Source organism: Ambystoma mexicanum, chromosome 7q, assembly GCF_040938575.1.
Source record: "Ambystoma mexicanum isolate Mex_15411 chromosome 7q, UKY_AmexF1_1, whole genome shotgun sequence".
In the NCBI taxonomy this organism is placed as follows: Eukaryota; Metazoa; Chordata; class Amphibia; order Caudata; family Ambystomatidae; genus Ambystoma; species Ambystoma mexicanum.
The window spans coordinates 221,590,517-221,610,161 of record NC_090941.1 but is presented as its reverse complement, the minus strand read 5'-3'; positions in this window follow the sequence as shown (position 1 = coordinate 221,610,161).

Here is a 19,645-nt window from a genome sequence, read left to right as displayed (position 1 = left end):
GGATGCTTCAGTTTCCTAGCAACAAGGGCTAGCCTCACTCTGGGGCCGCGTTGCACCTGCCATTATCAGAACAGGCGGAAGCTTGGGACAGATTCTGGATTCACACAGACGGTAATGCTCATAAAGGGTCTGGGTGCGCCTGGGAGAAAGTATGAGCAGATTTGGGCAAAAAGATGTTAATGGCATTTTCATCCTCCAAATGTGTACCTGTTAGAGGGATGACACATTGAGTGTCATCTGCCTAATTAGTAAAAGCTACGCCATTTTTCTCGAGAAGGTGAATAAAAGGAACATTAAAAACATTGTATAGAGAGGATGACAAGCAAGCTTCCTGTGGTACCCCATATGCTAAAGGCACTGGTATATCTTCAGTGTCTTTAGTGCACACCCTACACCATCGATCACTCAGAATCAGAGTGATCCAGAGAGCAGCGTTGTCTGAGAAGTGAGCCACTTCTTCAACCTAGTGACCAATAATTCATGTTCCACCAGGTCGAATGTTGCGGACAAATCCAGCAGCATTTGCAAGGTGGTTTGACCTTTATCAATGGAATCTAGTAGTCTGGACTTAAGGTCCAATAGCGCTGCTTACGTTCCATGACCCTGCCAGGACAGATGTTATGTTAAGTTACTTGATATTCACACTCGGCTACAATTGCTGTGTCCTCAAATTGTTTATGCAGTCTTGACTGATATTGCATTACACATTCATGAAGCACATTTAATAATGTGTGTAAGGATTTTCAAATGAGCAGCATTTCCTCTGTGATTTCTAGCGATGTTGCACACAATGAAGCATGTTTGGTCAATTCATACTGCCAGGGTAGATGATGGCAGCTGTGGCATTTACAAAATAGCAGAATGTTTTTCAGTAAGTTCAACATGTTCCTTTAAGGGGTTTCAAACTAGAGACGGGGGACACACAGACGTTTGCGAGTGTGTCCATCCCCCCATGTTTGTTTGATGACATTAAACATTCTTGTTGTATTGTCTGTCAAAACAAGAACACGTTTCCCTATTTATCGAGAACTTCTCAAATGATTGGAGTTTATACATTAAATTATTGTATACATTCTAGTATGTTTTGCTAGAGATTGCTGTTTGATGTTAATATGTATATTTGGTATGATAACACGTAGAATACTAGTATGTTTAATTTTATTTTTGTAAAATTAGAAAAAAAGTTTGATTTAATTGTGAATTATAACTGTGTCCATGGAACTTGTGTTAAAGTCTGTTTTTAAACTATAGACATAGTTAAAATAAATACATAAATAAATAGATCACCATTATCTCCAACATACATAATTGAGCAGATTTTGCTGTATCTGAATCCACGCTCAATGTACTGTCATGTGAAAAATGTGTGCCCTCGGTCATCAGAGAGCTATGGACATCAAAATGCCACCCCCTTACTATTTCTTCTCTCCTCCACCAATAGAAAATGTATGACTCTTGCTGCTGTACCCACTAGGTCCTATCAGTCCCCCTCCGACTTTGACAACTTTGTCCTGTGATAATTTCCACCTGAATTGTTTTCTCACTGGGAAAGCACTTTTTTTACTGTGCACATATCAATTGCACTAAAAATACTCTGTGTCCTTTTCCTCAAAGGGTGTATGAATGTGTGCATCACAGATCTGCACATTAAGATTCCCTTTTTCAATCCCTTTATGCACACTTAAGGAGGACATGTTGTGCATTTCAAAGAGCATCCCTAATCCACAAATGGAATGCTTACTGAAATGCACAGAAAATAGTCACATTTCCATTCTCCTATCAGATAAAAGGGGCATGGGTGTGTGAACATCTGTCCCACTTGCATTTATATCCCTAAAATAGTCACTGTGAATTATGCTCCCACCACCTACATAGGTGCCGGGAGCTTGTTATGCATTAGTGTGAAGAGTGTGCTCCTGACACTAATGTATGCAAGAGGGCTAGCCAGTGCATAATTTCTGCTGTTGCACAGCACCCTGAAATTCACAGGTCACATTTGTGGATTGGAAGATCTGTGCATTTCAACAATGAATGCCAACGTAAAAAGCACATCCTCTCTGCTTTTTTCATTTGTTTTCATTTTTATTTCCATATTGTATTATTTCCGTAGCCACCAGTAATCCTGAATTCTAGTAAAGTGGTGCAGTGACCTGGAATTCAGTATTCAGTCTCTGAGCAGAGTTAAACCATCAAATGCTCATATCTATATGAATGGTGCACATTAAGGTTTCAAAGTTTTGAACTATTTTGAGTCTCAACTCCAAATGGCTCAACTCCTTTGTGTTGAGTTCAGACCCCATTGTTTTGACAGGCTCAAATCCTTTTCACCCATCATTAAAATATATGTCCATGTTCAAATTATTCAGATTCTAGGGACCTGAGGTAAAAAAAAAGCAACAGCAGCTTTTAACCTCCTCCCCCCCCCCCCCCCCGATCAAACTCTGTTTTCTTCCCCATTACCGGCCAACAATTCCAGGATCATTACTTTGTGAAGTCGGTAGCTACTAGCACGCAACTCAAATCTGTGGCCCTGGTAAGTGGCACGGCGATGCTTGACCATTCGGTCATGAAGGTACTCAACAATTCTCTAGGGCATAAAGACCTCACAGATCTCAGTATTATCGAGTTTGCAGACCAACCATTGGAGAATAAATCTCCTCAGGGGACCATGCTGCATGATAATGCAGGTAGCGTTATTCAATAATCCTGTGATGCAACAATGCTGGGCTCTCCATCTGATCTCACAAATATCATTGATAAGTACTCAATAACAAATTAACCTGACAGTCATGTCCGGGTTCGAGCGAAATCTTCTTCCGAGGCCGCTGACTGCAATGAAAATTCTGTTATGCATCACACCCTATGGGAGGTTGATGAAAGAATTTGCCTCACCCACCCGACAGACTCTGCTCTAAACATGCTGCTAAACTCCTTTGTTGTGCTTTATGATAAAATTTGGAATGAGCTAAAATCTACAAACTCTATGATATCTGAGTTAAAGGATAAACTGGATTTTTTCGGATCAGTGCTGCATTTCCACCCAATTTTGAGTGGGACCTTTGTGTGTCGACTCTGCATCACCTAACAGGAAAACTGTAAACACTGGCGAGATAATCAAAATCCTCGATACACCCAACTCGTCTGTTAACGAAGCAGCCCATGACCCTCACATTGCTCTGTCTACGGAACAGTGCCGAAGCTTTGATGACCCTGCACTGCCACCTGTCCCCACCACTAAGGGTGCCCCCTGATAGACCTGATGGAGGAGATACCGATTGTTTCAAGCCAATATGAAGGCTTAATGGCTTCTGCTGAGGCCCTTCTAGTTAGTAAACCACCTTAGGGGAAGCTGTCTAAAAATATGAAGAAAAAAATCTTGCTACGAAGAAATAGACAAAGTTGCTTAAAACTCAACTACAAACCACTCCTTCGCAAAAGTATATCACCGTTATTGGAAGAAGGAACACCATTGGATTTGTCTCTGGAAGAGCCATCTAAGGTTGACTACATATCACAGGCAGACCCTGTCTTTCAGGACAATCCTGTGCCTGTCTGTATGTCCACTTCTAACTATGCACCTAGACTATCTGTCTTGAGTGATTTCAAAAGTAGTCCTTTCTTGGTAACGCTCACTCAAACTTCTCCTCCCATTCGTGTTATGCGTGAGGCTCCACCCTTATTTCCGTGTATATCGGTAACCCAAACCTCTGACTCAACTGCCATCAGTGAGAATCATGTTAATAATCCCTGTGTATATGGTATCAAAATAGGGGATGGTGGTGGGAACTTGGTGGGTAAACATGAAGCCTTACTACAGTCAATATGTCTCCAGGCTAGCAAAGCTAATCAGGCTGCTCCTCAATCTTTTAGCCTTGGTTTTGGGTGCCGTGATGAACACAATTACCTAGGGTCCATGGGTGCCCCTATAATGAGGAACCCATCAGCAAATTTCTACCTGTCCTAGGTGGCAGGCTGGGCCATCTATTGGGGTGGCTACATGTGTTGAATTCATAACCTTCTCTGGGGACGAATTTTAGATGTGCTGAGCCAATTAGGCACACATCCTATAGTATCCTGCAGCATGCAAGAGGGAATGATGCCCCATGGGGTAGGATCGATCGTAATCAAGGGGGTGGATGAAAAAACCCTCTATAGGTAAAAGGGAGCTACAATTAAAAATGACGAGCATATTGGACCCTAACATTCCAGTCTGTTTGAACCGGACTAACATCCTTTATATTCTTGCCGAAATACCTGCTCTGGGCCTACTCTGTTCCTCTGATAATGATTGAGTGGCTTTTTTGGATAGGAACCATCCTGAGACCTCTATCATCCACTTTAACTCGACGCTGTTCAACGAGCTTGTTCTTTCCCAAAGACCAAGCCTAAAGGCTTTGGGCTTTGAGATCTGTCCTATCTTGCTGGAGGAGGGTGGTCCACTTGGTGCATCTATTTTGGACCACCCCACTAGTGAGGGATCTAGAACAGTGGCCAGGGCTAACATAAAAGCAGATGGTATGAATATCGACTGGGCAGCATCAACATCAACATTATGGCAGAAACCAGTCCCATAATCTAGCGAGAGTGAGGCCACCTGAGAAGAGAGACATATCCCTGTGTCTCAAATCATGGAACACGCATGGGAGCCGTCATCTTTTTACTGCCAGCTGCTATGTCTACCTTAAAAGAGCAAATTGTATTCTGTTACAAGAGACTTGGTAGATTGAAACCCCAGTAGTGGATGGTTACCAAGTGTTTACCCAAATAGCAAAGGCTAGTAAGGGTGGGAGGGCATCGTGATGGCTGTTAATTGCAGTAGATTTAGCCTTGGCAATGACTGCTGTACCCAATCCTGACCTTCCGTTCGGAACAATGATGATGGCCTTTGTTCTACAGATCTAGCACTAAATGTATTGGTGGTAAACGTATACTGGCACAAGGAAGTTGCTGATCTTACCTATTTTTTGGAGGTGGTCTGTGAATGTATAACTGTGTGGTGATCTAATAACCCTGGGGGAAGAGTTATACTAGGAAGAGACCTAAATGCCAACTGTCTCTTTCAAGACTTGGATTGTGATATGTGTGATCTATCCTCGGATATGATTGCGTGGAATTTCAAATCCCATGCTGGAAGTGGCTGGTTTCTTCCCTTGGGGGCACTTGGGCAGAAGGCCCTCATGGGGAATTCCTTTAATCAAGCTACTGGAGTGGAAATGCATACATGATATAGAGGGGGTATTTCTTCAACCTTGGATTACATATGTGTTGATGATTACTTGTCAAATTGCTGTACCTCATACTCTGTGTCAAGGAACAATTGGAGTGATCATGTCAACCTAAAGGTGGACTTTGATATTGTCCTGAATACTAGAGAGTAAAACGATCTGTTACATCTAAGTACTAACCTCTCAGGCAATGCAATTTGTTGGTTGGACTCCTATATTGATATCCTAAATGATTTCCATTCAATTATGTCAGCAACAACATTAGAGTGGAAAATGCTAAACTTTAATGTGAATGGGTATCAGAATTTCATTACTGACTTGTTAACTCGGGTAAGTTCTAACCCTAGATTTAAGTCATTGAGATCACAATAGACCCCCCCGCCCCCACTGCCATAATGAAGAGCTTGCTGCAGCTAAATCTACCATGAGGAGGGAGATTAGTAAATTTAGGGATTTAATTGAGGATGCAGTTGTTAGAGCTAGCCTTGTAAAGAAGACCAGGCAGAAATATCAAAACTATTGCAAATTGATCCAAGCAGTGCTGCTGCAGCGTGATGCTGAGACCATGCTTGGGGTGCTGTAAAACTCCTGTGTGGAGGCGTTTTGGTCCCTAATTAATGGCCAGGACCCCAATTTTGCTATCTCTCAACTGAACTCTTTCGGAGATGGAATGGGTCGATTTTTTGACACTCTATTTGGATTCTCTGCTAGTAATATTGGTACTGATTTTCTCTCTAGCCCTGCCTATGACTACTTTTGGCAGCCACACCAAGATATTGAACATATTTACCTCCTACTAAAGAAGTAAAACAAATCTCATGCCCCAGGCCTAAATGGCCTTACTAACAACACCTATAAGGCCGACCCAGCAATTTGGAAGTATTATCCTAATGGGAGTTTTACGAGTTTCTTGGATCACGGCCCATGTGGTACCAATTTTCAAATGTGGCAGTAGGTCATAGCCTAAAAATTATCAAACAATCTCCCTAATTGATGCTGACTTCAAGATCTTCTCTGCTTTTCTTCTGACTCACTTGGAGCGATGGGCAGCTTCTACTCATGGGCTTAGTAGATTCAGGGCAGGCTTTCATAAGGGGCATTCAACCAACATAAATGGCCTCATAGTAAAGTCAATACAAGAATCGGCATGTGCTACGCCTGAAGGCTGCACCTATGTGGCCATAATTGAGATCTTGGCGGTGTTCGACTGTGTCGATCGGGACCGGTTATGGTCTAAATTGGCTGGTTGTGGTATGCCATCGGGGTTCTTGCGCTTAGTCATAGTGTCTATGAAAACTTTGTAATCCAGATTTGGCTGAACCAAACGGGTGACCTCTTGCAGAGAATATGCTTTTATAGGGGCCTAAGGAAGGGCTGCATCTTGGCCCGTTGGTTATTTAACCAATACTTGTCTGACGTGTCCGACTGCCTTAGTGAAGGGGGACTTATTACACCAAAAGTAGGCCAGTGTAAAATCTCATGGCTGGCTTATGACGATGACTTCTTGATATTTGACAAAGCTAAGGTTGGTCTCCAAAGGCTGTTGAATATCTTTTCAAAATATGCTAAAGAGAATGGGCTAATTATAACCCCAGTAAGATCAAAATCTTGGCCTTTTCAAAGAGAAAATCGAAAAAAAGCAACACCTCTTGGTTTGTTGAAAATGTAAATATCACAAACAGCCTTAGCTTTGTATATCTGAGGTTCCACTTTGGGGCCCACTCAGGTGTAAGAAATATCTCAGATATTCTCCTGCAAAAAGCAGCCCAGTTGCAGTGTCAGATCAATATATGGTCTTGAGCTCTTTGGTGATGCCATATTTAAACTTCTAGATAGGATCGAGGCTAAGCTGTGGTGGAGGATTCTGGGTATCCCCAATGCCATTCCGTGTTGAGTGGTGCCTGTTGTAGTTATACTTAAAATTGACTTCACCACTTGCAGATTCCCTGTCTGAGACCTTGAGTGGTGCCCTTAATTGCCACAATGACTCCCACATGAACTCCCATTATCTTGCTCAGTTTGGTAAGAAATGTGCAGTCATTCTCTCAAGAACTTGCTTGGATCTGGACACTTAAACTACTAACCCGACCAAGGTGCAAAGGGCCCTCTTTGACCTTGATTGGTCCATAACGACTGATCTATTCCACTCTTACTCCTCCATGAGCATAAATGTCGAGGAAACCCATTTATACGGATTTCCCAATTCCCTAATCGATAACATAGGGCTATGCCTCTCCGGCTATGTTGGAACTTGTTTCCCACAACAGAGATCTTGCTTAGGAGAAGCTTAATAACTGATGCTGACAGTAGATGTAGATTTTGTAACTCTGGATTTGAATCAATAAAGCACTTGGTACTTGACTGTGAGGCACTAATAGTATGCAGGACCAAACATATGGGGCCCCTCTTGAAGTTCCGATTATGATGTGCAGATGAAAACATATGGAAAAGAGGCCTAAATATCCAAAGAGGCCTAAATATCCACAATGTGCATGAAGTATTAGCAGTATCAGGATGTATCAGACTGCTAATAATGTTGTTTTTTCCCAGTAAATAAATACTGTGTTTTGGCGCAGACTGATAGGCTACAAAATGTATTGTGGGTGATAATAGCTGATATTATGGACATTACTAGATAGCACAAGTTGGAAATTGTTTAATGAAACAAAATGCATGTATTATTTGATAATGTGGTCCAGCGGATTTGAATACAGACACTATGCCACACAGGTTGACTGCTTGGCACAAGCTTCTCTGTACACACTGAGTGTACATGTTATATTCCTAGCCGATGAAAACATCCCAGGCATTGGACCTTTTTCGTACGGATACAACAAGCCAGTTCATGCAAGTTACCATCTGCAAGCCAACACACACTGATGCCAGTTTCTCCTGGTTCAGGACCTATCATATCAGTCTTCCCTCACTAACCAACCCTGCCCTCTTTCTTGCAGAGCCACGTGAGCGCCTGGAGACTGCCCTTGGGTGGTATCTGTGCAAGGTATAAATCAACGTAACATAACATATTAGTTTTTGTTCTATTTTTATTTTGGTTGGTTGCTTAAACTCCCCATACAACCACTAAACACAAATGCACTGTGCACCTCATACATTGTGCTCAGTTGCTAGCAGACATGTGTGTATTGCTGGATGGATGCTCCTTTAATAAGGTGAACAGGAAATAACCTCACGCTGACAGAAAATGTCAGCCGGTACAACCACCCCCCAGATAGTTAATGCCTAAAGTGCTAGAGAACAATAGAGGTCACAGTTCCTTTATCCTTATAGAACAGATGTAGATAAATAGGTTCAAAAGACTCAGAAAAAGGCAAACAGACAAATTCCATTTGCAAAAGTAAGTAAGGGGAAATAAATAATTCAATTTGGGAAATATATCAGAAGTGGGTCACCATTTCAATTAAAATTAATCTTTGGAAAGTAAGGAGAGGGCAGGATGACAGTGACTGTTTTGGGAAATAACATTTAGCAGGAGAATATCATCTGTGGAAGTGGTGTTTGTCAGCCACACTGGTGGATAGCCCGGGCTATGATATATGTTTATTTATATAGCACCTATACACAATGTGTTTCAAAGCACTTCAAGGCAAGGGAGAGAAAAAGGGAAAATACAATCACATTCTTACAGGCCATGAACAGTAAGGATGTGACATTAACTATCGTAGTCGGCCTGACGACATTTCAGATAGTGCAAGAGCTAAGACATAGATAAGGAAGGGAGGGGGAGAGTGGGAAGGAAATAGAAAGACAGGCGACTGGCGTACTCGGCCTGACAACATTTCTGGTAGAGCCGGAGAATACAAAAGTTGAGGGAGAGGGGTGCAGAAAGGGAGGGGAGGAAAAAAATAAGTGACTATCGTACTAGGCCTGACAACATTTCAGATAGTGCTGGAGGGTAGGGGGAGAGGACAATTAAGGGAAGGGGGAGGAGACAGACAAGATTGCTATCATACTAGGTACAGAGACAATTCTGATAGAGTAAGTGCATAGAAGAAAGTAAGGGGAAGAGGGGAGGAGATAGGAAAAGGGAGAAAGGGAGAGGAGGAGAAAATATAGAGTAAGCAGTCAAGAAAGAGTGGAGAAGCAAGTGGAAAGAGGGAATACAATTGCAGAAGTCAGTAGTCACATATAATGTTGCAAGCCTGGATACAAGATGAAGATGAGAGCAGCATGATTCAGGGCCACCATGAGAAAGGGTGACGCACCGTGAATCAATGAGGTCCATAAAAGTCAAATCCAGCATTGACAAGACAATGATGTTGAAACCAGAATGTATCAGGACAGACTCCTGCAGAAGTAGGTTGGAGGGGGGGATCAGAATAGAAGAATCAAGCAAAACAGGCAACACCTGTGTGCGAGAAGTATGGGAACAAGGGAACATCACGAGGGGACCAGAAGGGTGGGGATGGCAAGAGGGACAGAGGGAGTAAACACATGTTGGTAAATGCTTAACTGCTGTCTGAGAAGGGGTTCGAGCCCTGGATCCTCCTGGTCTGAACAGGTCCAAACAGAAATTGCCTTTTTCTTTGTCTGCCCTTTGCTTCGGGCGACCGTGCAAGAGATTCCTGTGATCTAAGATTTAAGAGCAGGAAGGAAGAGGCAGGGCTTAGAAGGTGGGCAGGGCTTATGCCAGGTGACCAAGATCCACTTGCACCTGCTCCCCATCTGCAAAGGAAAAGAGGCTGGAAGGCTCCTTAAGTAGGGAAAAAGAGCAGCAACCAGAAAGTCACCAGGTGGGCGGTGCTTAGGCTAGTTGGCCAAGATCCACTTGCATCTGCTCCCCATCTGCAAAGGAAAAGAGGCTGGAGGGCTCCTTAAGTAGGGAAAAAGAGCAGCAACCAGATGGCACCAGTTGGGCGGGGCTTGCTAAGTGGGGACAAAGAGTGTCAACCAGGAAGGCAACAGCTGGGCGTGGCTTAGGCCAGGTGACCAAGATCCACTTGCACCTGTTCCCCATCTGCAAAGGAAAAGAGGCTGGAGGGCTCCTTAAATAGGGAAAAAGAGCGGCAACCAGGAAGGCACCAGGTCGGCGGGGCTTGCTAAGTGGGGAAAAAGAGCAGCAACCAGGAAGGCACCAGGTGTGCAGGGCTTTGGGTAGGTGACCAAGATCCACTTGCACCTGCTCCGCATCTGCAAAGGAAAAGAGGCTGGATGGCTCCTTAAGTAGGGAAAAAGAGTGGCAACCAGGAAGGCACCAGGTGGGCGGTGCTTGCTAAGTGGGGAAAAAGAGTGGCAACTAGGAAGGCACCTGGTGGGTGGGGCTTTGTGACCAAGATCCACTTGCACCTGCTCCCCATCTGCAAAGGAAAAGAGGCTGGAGGGATCCTTAAGTAGGGAAAAAGAGCGGCAACCAGGAGGAACCAGTTGGCCGGGGCTTGCTAAGTGGGGACAAAGAGTGTCAACCAGGAAGGCACCAGCTGGGCGTGACTTAGGCCAGGTGACCAAGATCCACTTGCACCTGCTCCCCACCTGCAAAGGAAAAGAGGCTGGAGGGCTCCTTATGTAGGGAAAAAGAGTGGCAACCAGGAAGGCACCAGGTTGGTGGGACCTGTTAAGTGGGGAAAAAGAGCAGCAACCCGGAAGGCACCAGGTGTGTAGGGTCTGGGTAGGTGGCCAAGATCCACTTGCACCTGCTCCCCATCTGCATAGGAAAAGAGGCTGGAGGGCTCCTTAAGTAGGGAAAAAGAGCGGCAACCAGGAAGGCACGAGGTGGACGGGGCTTGCTAAGTGGGGAAAAAGAGTGACAACCAGAAAGGTACCAGGTGGGCGTGGCTTAGGCCAGGTGACCAAGATCCACTTGCACCTGCTCCCCACTTGCAAAAGAAAAGAGGCTGTAGGGCTCCTTAAGTAGGGAAAAAGATTGCAACCAGGAAGGCACCAAGGGGGCGTGACCAGACGAGAGAGAAGGGATGAAACTTTCACACCTACGAATGGACTTGTGCCATGCACAGATGTCTTAACTTTTCCAGACCAAGAAGCAGTCTCAAGGCCAACCACAAAGAAATAATTGACACATGACCACTGAGGCGATGATTGATTGTAGCAATAATTGGAGGGAAGCTGTGGGTGCAGACGAGCTCACGGCACCTGGCCAGCTATTCTGCATGCTGCTAAGCAAGTGGAAAAGTATGAGTGGGATTGATGCCAACCCAATCATAGTGGACCAGGGTCCTATAGTTTGTAGAACCAATGAGACGTCATACTTTTAGTGATGTTTACAGTAGCCATTTTGAAGGAAGGTCTTACATGCCCCACCTGACATTGTGTATCCAATCCCTTAAGGCCTTAAAACCGCACAAAGGAGATTCTGGCGCACTCTAACCTTCACACACAAATTTCATTCACTCCCTCCCATGCCACCCAGCTCCAAGGTATCCATCCTCATTTTGAATTATAATGTATCCCTTCCAGCACCTTACTATACAAATCACATATTGTCGCTTCAACAATGTGCCCTGTCTGTCCTCTTTGAACATATCAAGACTTGTTACTCTGCGGTTAGTGGTCAAGGGGCACCCAGTGCCATAGAATTCTGGGATCTTAAACTTTAGTCAGTTATATGGACTATAACTCATGGTCACCTGGGGCGGGTCATGCTCTGGCCAGTGTGCGATAACATGCACACCAGGCACTGGTCTGTGATCATGGCCTTGTAGAGCACATTCCTCTCCAACATCTTTGCAACTATTAGAACAATGAATAGGGGTTGTGACGGTTGGGGGTGTGGGCTGCCCTCATGGGAGCTCAGGCATGGCTGGAGATTACCCTGCAGGCCTTCCCTTCTACCTATGGTTACTAATATCTACGCAAAATAGCAATGCTGCTCGCACCCTATGCTGTATTATGTGGATAGACTATATTTGGTTATATTGGAGTGGGGTCCTTTTAGGCTGGTAAGTAGTCTTCTCGCCATCCCCCAAACCCCTGGTCCATCATAGTGCTTTGACTGCATCTCACCTCACTCTAAAGCACCTAGGGGGTTGGGGCAGGGCTTCCCCCTTCCCAACATTCCCCTCTTTCATTACTTCCATAGTAACAAACTCTGTTATACCTCTTCACTCATGTTCCCTCTTCTCTGCTTCCAAATATGGCTGAGTTCCCTTTATTGGCACCCAGGCCCTACACACCGATTGCAAACTCTTCCCCCTGTGTACATATTCTTCTGGTGGGCAAGTCATATAGATGAATACCCCCTCCCCCGCCAGGCTCACCCAAACCTCTGTGTAATTTTCTAGATCAGGGAGCGGAGAAATTATAGTGTGGTATTGATGGTCAACATCACCACCATACGGTATGAGGAGCATTTAATTTCTAGGTCCTCTTTGTATATCTGTCTGTACTTCAATATCTTTTGTCTCACAAGGTGCTTTTGAAACCCCAATTGATACCATCATTCTTGCACTTTGAGGTGCCACATTGGCACAACGCCGAAGGCCCAACTGACAGATGCAGAAAATAACAAGGATGAACACATGATGTGCATTAACATCTTCCGGATCGCTCTGAGCCACGACAGGGCCCAAATGAATGCCTAAGTAAACCAATCACTGTCCTGTAATCCTCCCTCCTTCTTCATGCAGACACCCAGGCCTTGGACAGCTACGATGATGTGGGATAATGATGCATTCTCTGCAGCAAGAATCGCCAAACATTTTGCAAACCCCCCTTCCATTGCTGTTAACATGTACAATACAAATCAGTTTTGCATCGTCCTAAGTCTCAATGCATGCAACTCAACCGTGATCACGTTGAATCCATTCTCTGTATCGTTCATGAGCTGGACCAGCTGGACCAGCTCCCATCTCACGATCTGCAACCATTTGGCATTTGCTGCAGCCTGCACTCCTAGCAAAAGTAAAGATGCAAAAAAGGATTCTGATGAGCTGAAGAGCCTGTATTCTTCTGGTATTTCAGCAAGCAATGTAGAAGACTCTTTGGATATGTAATTCAATCTTTTAATTCTACTTGGTTTTTGGAACTGTCCTTTTCCTGGCAGGATGTGGAGCTATTGTGTGGGCAACAGGCCCTTATCTTCATTTTCGACTGTGGGGAGACTAGTTTACCCCTCGGCAAGCAATGCTCCCCTCTTAAGGTGTTCTTCTGGGATTACTAATACCACTGAGTGCAATGTGGTGGTGAACAGCAGCCCCTCCATGATGGTGGGAGGTGCAATTAAGCTTGTTGTTGCAGAACACAGTAGTAATCCATCATGGCCGCTGTTCCTTTCTTCATGTCTGTAATCAGGAGAGTCTGCATGCTTGCTGCAGAAACAGAGTCCATACTATTCTTCCTTGTGCACTCACATCAGCTTTTTCATTGCTGCAATCCACGTCAACTTTGTGATATGCTCTGTCCAGATTTGTGCACAGGAATTGTCCACTCGTGCTATCCTTTCCTTGCTATGTTACCAGTTCTTCTGCCAAGCAAGGTAGTGTGGTATCCTGCCAGTTATTATTGACATGCTTACACCCGTTCACCATCAGATATGGCAGCTTGACACAATTTATGTCTTTTGAATCACTGCGGCACTGTACAAGATCTGGATTTACCATTTGCAGTTGCACACTATGTGCCTGGAACGTTTGTTTTATTCTGAACAGTGCAAGATGAACTAGGCTTGTGCCTCCATAATAGGGACTGCTTGCGGTAAAACACCTTGTGAGCCCCTGACTCGTGCAGAATGAGTGAACACACATAAAAACTTCCATTCACAGCATTTCTACCCACTCCACTCATGTCGGAATGCCATGAGTTGGAACATTCAGGATGACGGATATCCTCAATCACATCTAAACCCAGCCCTTGATATATTGTCATACTTTCTTCGTACTTCTCTTTTCATTATTCTATACATGCTTTCAGGGATGACAGTTTAATAGTCCTATTGGAAATAACATTATTTTTTTTGCATTGGTAGACCATCTCCTACTTGCTGAAAACAACATTTTCACTGTTTCCCCCTCTGTCGTGGTGTGCTTGTTAAATTCATTTCCATGATCATTATTATTACTGTTCACATTATTACTAATATATGTAATTCTGGTAATATGATTAACATTTATATATATTGTCCCGTCTGGACAACATACACTCCCACCCTCCCCACACCCCTGTAACATTCTCCCACCAATATAATATCAATAGTACTATCAATATCACACAGAGACCTGAGACAATAGTCTACCGACAATAATAAACATAGGTCCAATTTTCTCATTCATACATCTACACCTCGGGTCCCTATTTACCAAATTATTTATATGAGTCACATCCATCTTCTTCTTTTCCTGAAATGAAAACACAGACACACAAAACAATGAAAAGGAAAAATGTACAAGACATAATTTTTACACAAAGAAAGAAGAAAGGAAGAGAGAAAGAGAGGAAGAGAGGGTGAGAGAGGGAGAAAAGAGAGAGAGAAAGCGAAGAGAGAGAGACATAAAGAGAGAAAAAGCTCTCCTGAAAAAAGAAAGATATGGAGCTAGCAGGTAAGTCTGGGCCTGCCACTGGAGTGTGCTGCTGCACACATATCGCCCCTGGATAGGCCGGTGAGGTAGATGGGGTACAGGTACTGCTACCCCTTGTTTATAAGATAACTGGTGTACCAGTGTACTATCTGGAGGTGCCCAAGAACATCAGAGAGGTGGACCCAATAGCGCAATTGGTTGACTTTCACTGCAAGTGGAGTACAAAACACCACCTCGTAGGGCCTTTGGAACCGAGGGTTATTCCACCTGTTCATGAAATTGCAGACATATATGAAGTCCCCTGGCAGCAGCAGTTGTCTGGTCATATGCTCGGGATCTGTCGCTGTAGTAGTCGCAACATCTGGTGTCTCTGTCGTCTCAATCTGGGAGGTGCAATCTGTCGTGAGACATATTTAATTGCCCCAGTTAGTGTAGTCTAAAGCTCTTTAAACTCTTCACATAGAATGCTGCTTCCCTATGTGCATCTGAAGCCATTCTTACAGGGGATATGGGAGTATGTATGCGCCCATCAGTGACCACTTTGTGAGGTGAAAAATGGTGGTTGTTGCTTGGCTGCTTGCATAAACTGAAGAGGGCCTGTGGGCGGAAAATCAAACACATCTGGTGCTTGATTACAAGTAGTGCTGTAAAGTGCTGAAATAATTCATTAAAAAAATGTGTGCCGTTGTCTAACCTTAAAATCTTGCACACACCCAATCCAGGGAAAACCTCACGTACTAAAAATGTAGCAGAACACTTGGCATCCAGATGTGCCCATGGCCCGTCTTCCACCCACCTTGAGACAGGGCAAACCACTACAATGAGCTACCTGGATCTATTACAACGCTCACCCATGTCACATAATATTTGTGTAATTCAAGGAACAGCCCAGTAGGGTGGGGCAAGGTGCCCTGTAATGTCAGTAGTGTCATCCCTGTATTGAAACATTGACATGTGGTGCAAAGTATGAACATTTCTGTAATGCTTTCCTGGATACTTGGTATAAACAAGTCCTCCTGTATGTCTTCTGCTATGTGTTGCTTCAAATTGTGAGATGGATAGTGTAACTGTTCATAGGCTACTGCCAGCAGCAGCCACCTGCCTGTCTTTTGCAGCCACCTGCCCTCTCCTCCCCCTGCATCCATCCAGTCTCTTGGTAAAGTCTGGCATTACCCCAATTGCCATATGGCATAGTAATTGTTGCCGCCTGTCTTTCGCAGCCACCTGCTCTCTCTTCTCCTCCGCCAAGTCACTTGTTTGTTCCTCTCCTTCTCCTTCTCTCCTCACCCCCTCCTCCCCCTCCTTTTGTATTCATGCACTACATAATTTGTCATCAGGCATAGTAATGTTACTGCTGGTTTTGTCTCATTCCTCACTTCCCAAATTATCCTTAATTGTTCCTTGCACTTACACGATCTGAAATGTTGCCAGGCTGATTATGATAGTTATCTTTTCACATTCTAAATTGTTTCAAGGACTTGTAAGAATGTAATAGTTTTCCTCCCATATTCTCTTCCTCCTTGATGTGCTTTAAAACACATTGTGTATAGGCGCTATACAAATAAACAATCAATTCAATTCAATATCAACATTTCTAGCAGTGCTGCATGATGCACTCTGGATCCAACCGCCCTCTGAAACCCCCTCCTCTTCCAGCGGAAAAGACTGGTGTGCACAGATGTTATCATATATGCTGAGTTGGAATATATTGTTACATAGCTCCATTTAGACGCATTAATGCTTTGATGAGTGCTTTGAGTTCCGCCGCCAGTGGCAGAATAATGCATAGGCAACCTTTTCATGACCACCGTCTTATACTCCCCTTCCTCAAGCCGTACCACTGCTGCCCCTGTCCACCTTTGCCCAACCTCCTGATCAATTGTGGAAGACCCATCAACAAAAAGTACCTCACCCTCTGTCGATGCACAGTCCCTTGCTTTGGGAATGTCGTCCTCCTCTCCCTCGTATGTGGCTCAGTCGTGAATCTTTAAATCCTCTGAAGTAGGCATGTCTTTTAAAAAGGTGGCATGGTTCACTGTTTTGCATCTAACCACATGGATGTGGGGATTAAAAATGATGATCTCATATGCCAAAGATCTTTGTGTAGTCAGAGTTGATTTTGACCTCTCTGGAATGGCAAACAAAGAATTTTCCACATACAACTTAACCGAACACACCATTACAATTGTAGAACGTTTCTCTATTGCGAAAGCAGCAGCTGCTAAAGCTTGTTTGCATGCCAACTGCACTTGGATCACTGCATCCAAAGTGCTGCTATAATAGGCCAATGGATTATGGCCCATAGTGCTCTTCTGAGTCAATACCGCTGTCATAAACTGGCCATCTGAATGTGAAAACAAGTAAAATTCCTGCATTTAATCTGGTGTGGCCAGTACGGGTGTCGAACTAATGACTTCTTTTAAGTCGTGAAACTGTTTGATCATGTCTGCTGTCCACTGTAACTTGTGGTCCTTTGCTGTTTTTTGTGTTTCCCTAAGGGCCTGAAAAAGTGGCCTCCTATATGCCGGTTAATCTAGAATCCAGGCTCTTCAGTAGTTGCACAGGCCCAGAAACTTCTGCATTTCTTTAACTGAGGTGGGTTTGGGGGTGGCACGTACTGACACTGCCCTATCTGGTAGTTTTCTTTTACCGTTCTCTGATATGAACTGCCCCAGATAGAGCACTTCCTGTTGACAATATTGCAATTTGGCTTTTGCGACCTTGTACCCCTTACAGGCCAGCAATTCTAGGAATGCAATTGAGTCCCTTTGGGAATGTGCTGTTCTCTGTCACTACACACTAGAAGGTTGTCCATGTACTGGATAATCGTGCTAGATCAACATGCAGTATTCTGCTTAATCTGCTCAGGCTCTCGCAGTACCCCTGAGGCAATCTAGTATGTTCGAAATGCCTCTGGCTCTGCGTAAATGCCATGAGGTACCTCAGCACAGGATGGAGTATAATCGAGAAGAATCCATTTTTCAAGTCCACTAAAGTAAAAATACATGGCTTTTTTGGGGATTCTACACAAAATTGTTGCAGAATTCAGAACAATGGGAAATTCTTTCTGCACAATGTAATGTTGGGAGCGTAAGTCCTGAATCATTCTTTATTGCCCCCTGTTTATTTTTTGACAGGGTATATCGCCGTGTTACATGGGGACGTAGATGGCACGATGATCCCCTGGTCCAGTAGGGCCTGCATTGTCTTTCTGACACCCTCCTCTGCCTCTCTCAATAATGGATTTTGTCTTACCCTAGGAAGCACTGCATCTAGCTTCAGTGTTATACGCACAGGGGTCACATCTTTCAGTAATCCTATATCATGTGGATTTTTAGTCCACAACGGTGAAGGCACGTGTTGTAAGTCTTCGTCAACAAAGAGGGGTGGATTTAATACTGCCATCAGGGGGCACTGTATACTTCAGTACAGTATCATTATTTTACAGGAGATATACATTTCTAGTATTATTCCCCATCTTTGTCGTTATTCTCAAACAATTCATTATCTGTCATTTCCTTTAGTTGTGCTGTTGGATCTACACAGAGCACTGTGCGCCAATCACACCCATCCTTGTCACTTCCTAACACGACAACCCACTTGTTAGAAATGAACAACCCCTGCAAATCCACCAACAATATCGTTCCTGCCACCACCTCAGGTGACACTGCTGGACAAAAGAAAAAATCGGTCGGCGCTAGCCAACATTGTTTGTCAGTCTGGGGCAGCGCCTCCACGAACACAGTAATACTATAAATGAACATGTCACGGTCCACGGCAATCCCGCAGACCACCACTTCCCTTGTCATTGTGTGCATTATCAACATCGCTCTTATAACACACATCCCAGGCGTGGAACAAACTATACCACCATCTGTAAATGATATAATTATGTTCAGTTTGCTGAGCAGTTCTCTGCATGCGAAATTAACAGAGGACATTTCAGAATATAGTAAGGGTGCCTGCACTGCCTTCCTTCCCACCTTTATGTCCACCTCCTCAGTGTATGGAACCTTGAAATAGCCCCAGAGAAACCCTGCTCATCAAGATATTTTCCTGATAAGGGAAAGTTTCCCTCCATGATACATGATTTAGTTGCACCTGAGTCCACCATAAATAGGAACTGTTTATCTCCTATCTATGCCTCCACCAAAAGGTTCCTCTTCATGGTGGATGGTCGTTGACAAGACCGGATACGCAAGTGCTGTCTGTGGGCTGTCCTAATCAGGGTATGTGTTTGTTCCAGGAAATGAGAAGGGCTTGCCCCCTCAAGGCTGCTCCTCCAAAGGGAGCTCTAGCCATATTTGGTACCCTGCTCACTGGAGCAGCTCCGTCCTGCTGTTGCTGTGGCATATGCCACACTTGCATGTCAGCTGCTTGAGGATGCTGATTATATGTTTCGTGTTGCCCCTGTGGATAACCTTGGTTCTGATTTCCTTGACCTTGTTGCAAGTACCATAGCCCTTGGGGCCGTTGGCCCTGTTGCTGTGATCTGTAGTTATGACCCACTGCAGACATGTTCCTGCATTTCCTTGCAAAATGTCTCCACCATAAACAATTCCAACATTGGGATGGTGCAAACCCAACCCTTCTGGGTCCAAAACCTCCTCCACTTGCCCCTCGAAATTCCCCTCTTCCTCGCTGCGGCCCTCCTTGTTGTCACTCTGGAATGTCATACTGTTGTCCCCATCCCATTGTCCTTGTCATCCTTCAGCCCAGAGAGTGGCAACATTGGTGCTCACAACTTGTTGGGCACTCTCTGTCCCCTCTACCTCTACAGATCTCAGCCACAGGCACTGGAACTGCAACCTTTGCCAATGTCTTTTCTCTCATTTTTGCTTCCCCCCTGACACCTCTGAGCGGTTTCCCTCTCCCATTCCTTAATCCTTTTGGAATGATGCACTATTATGCTCTGTATTTCCAGCCACACCTTTG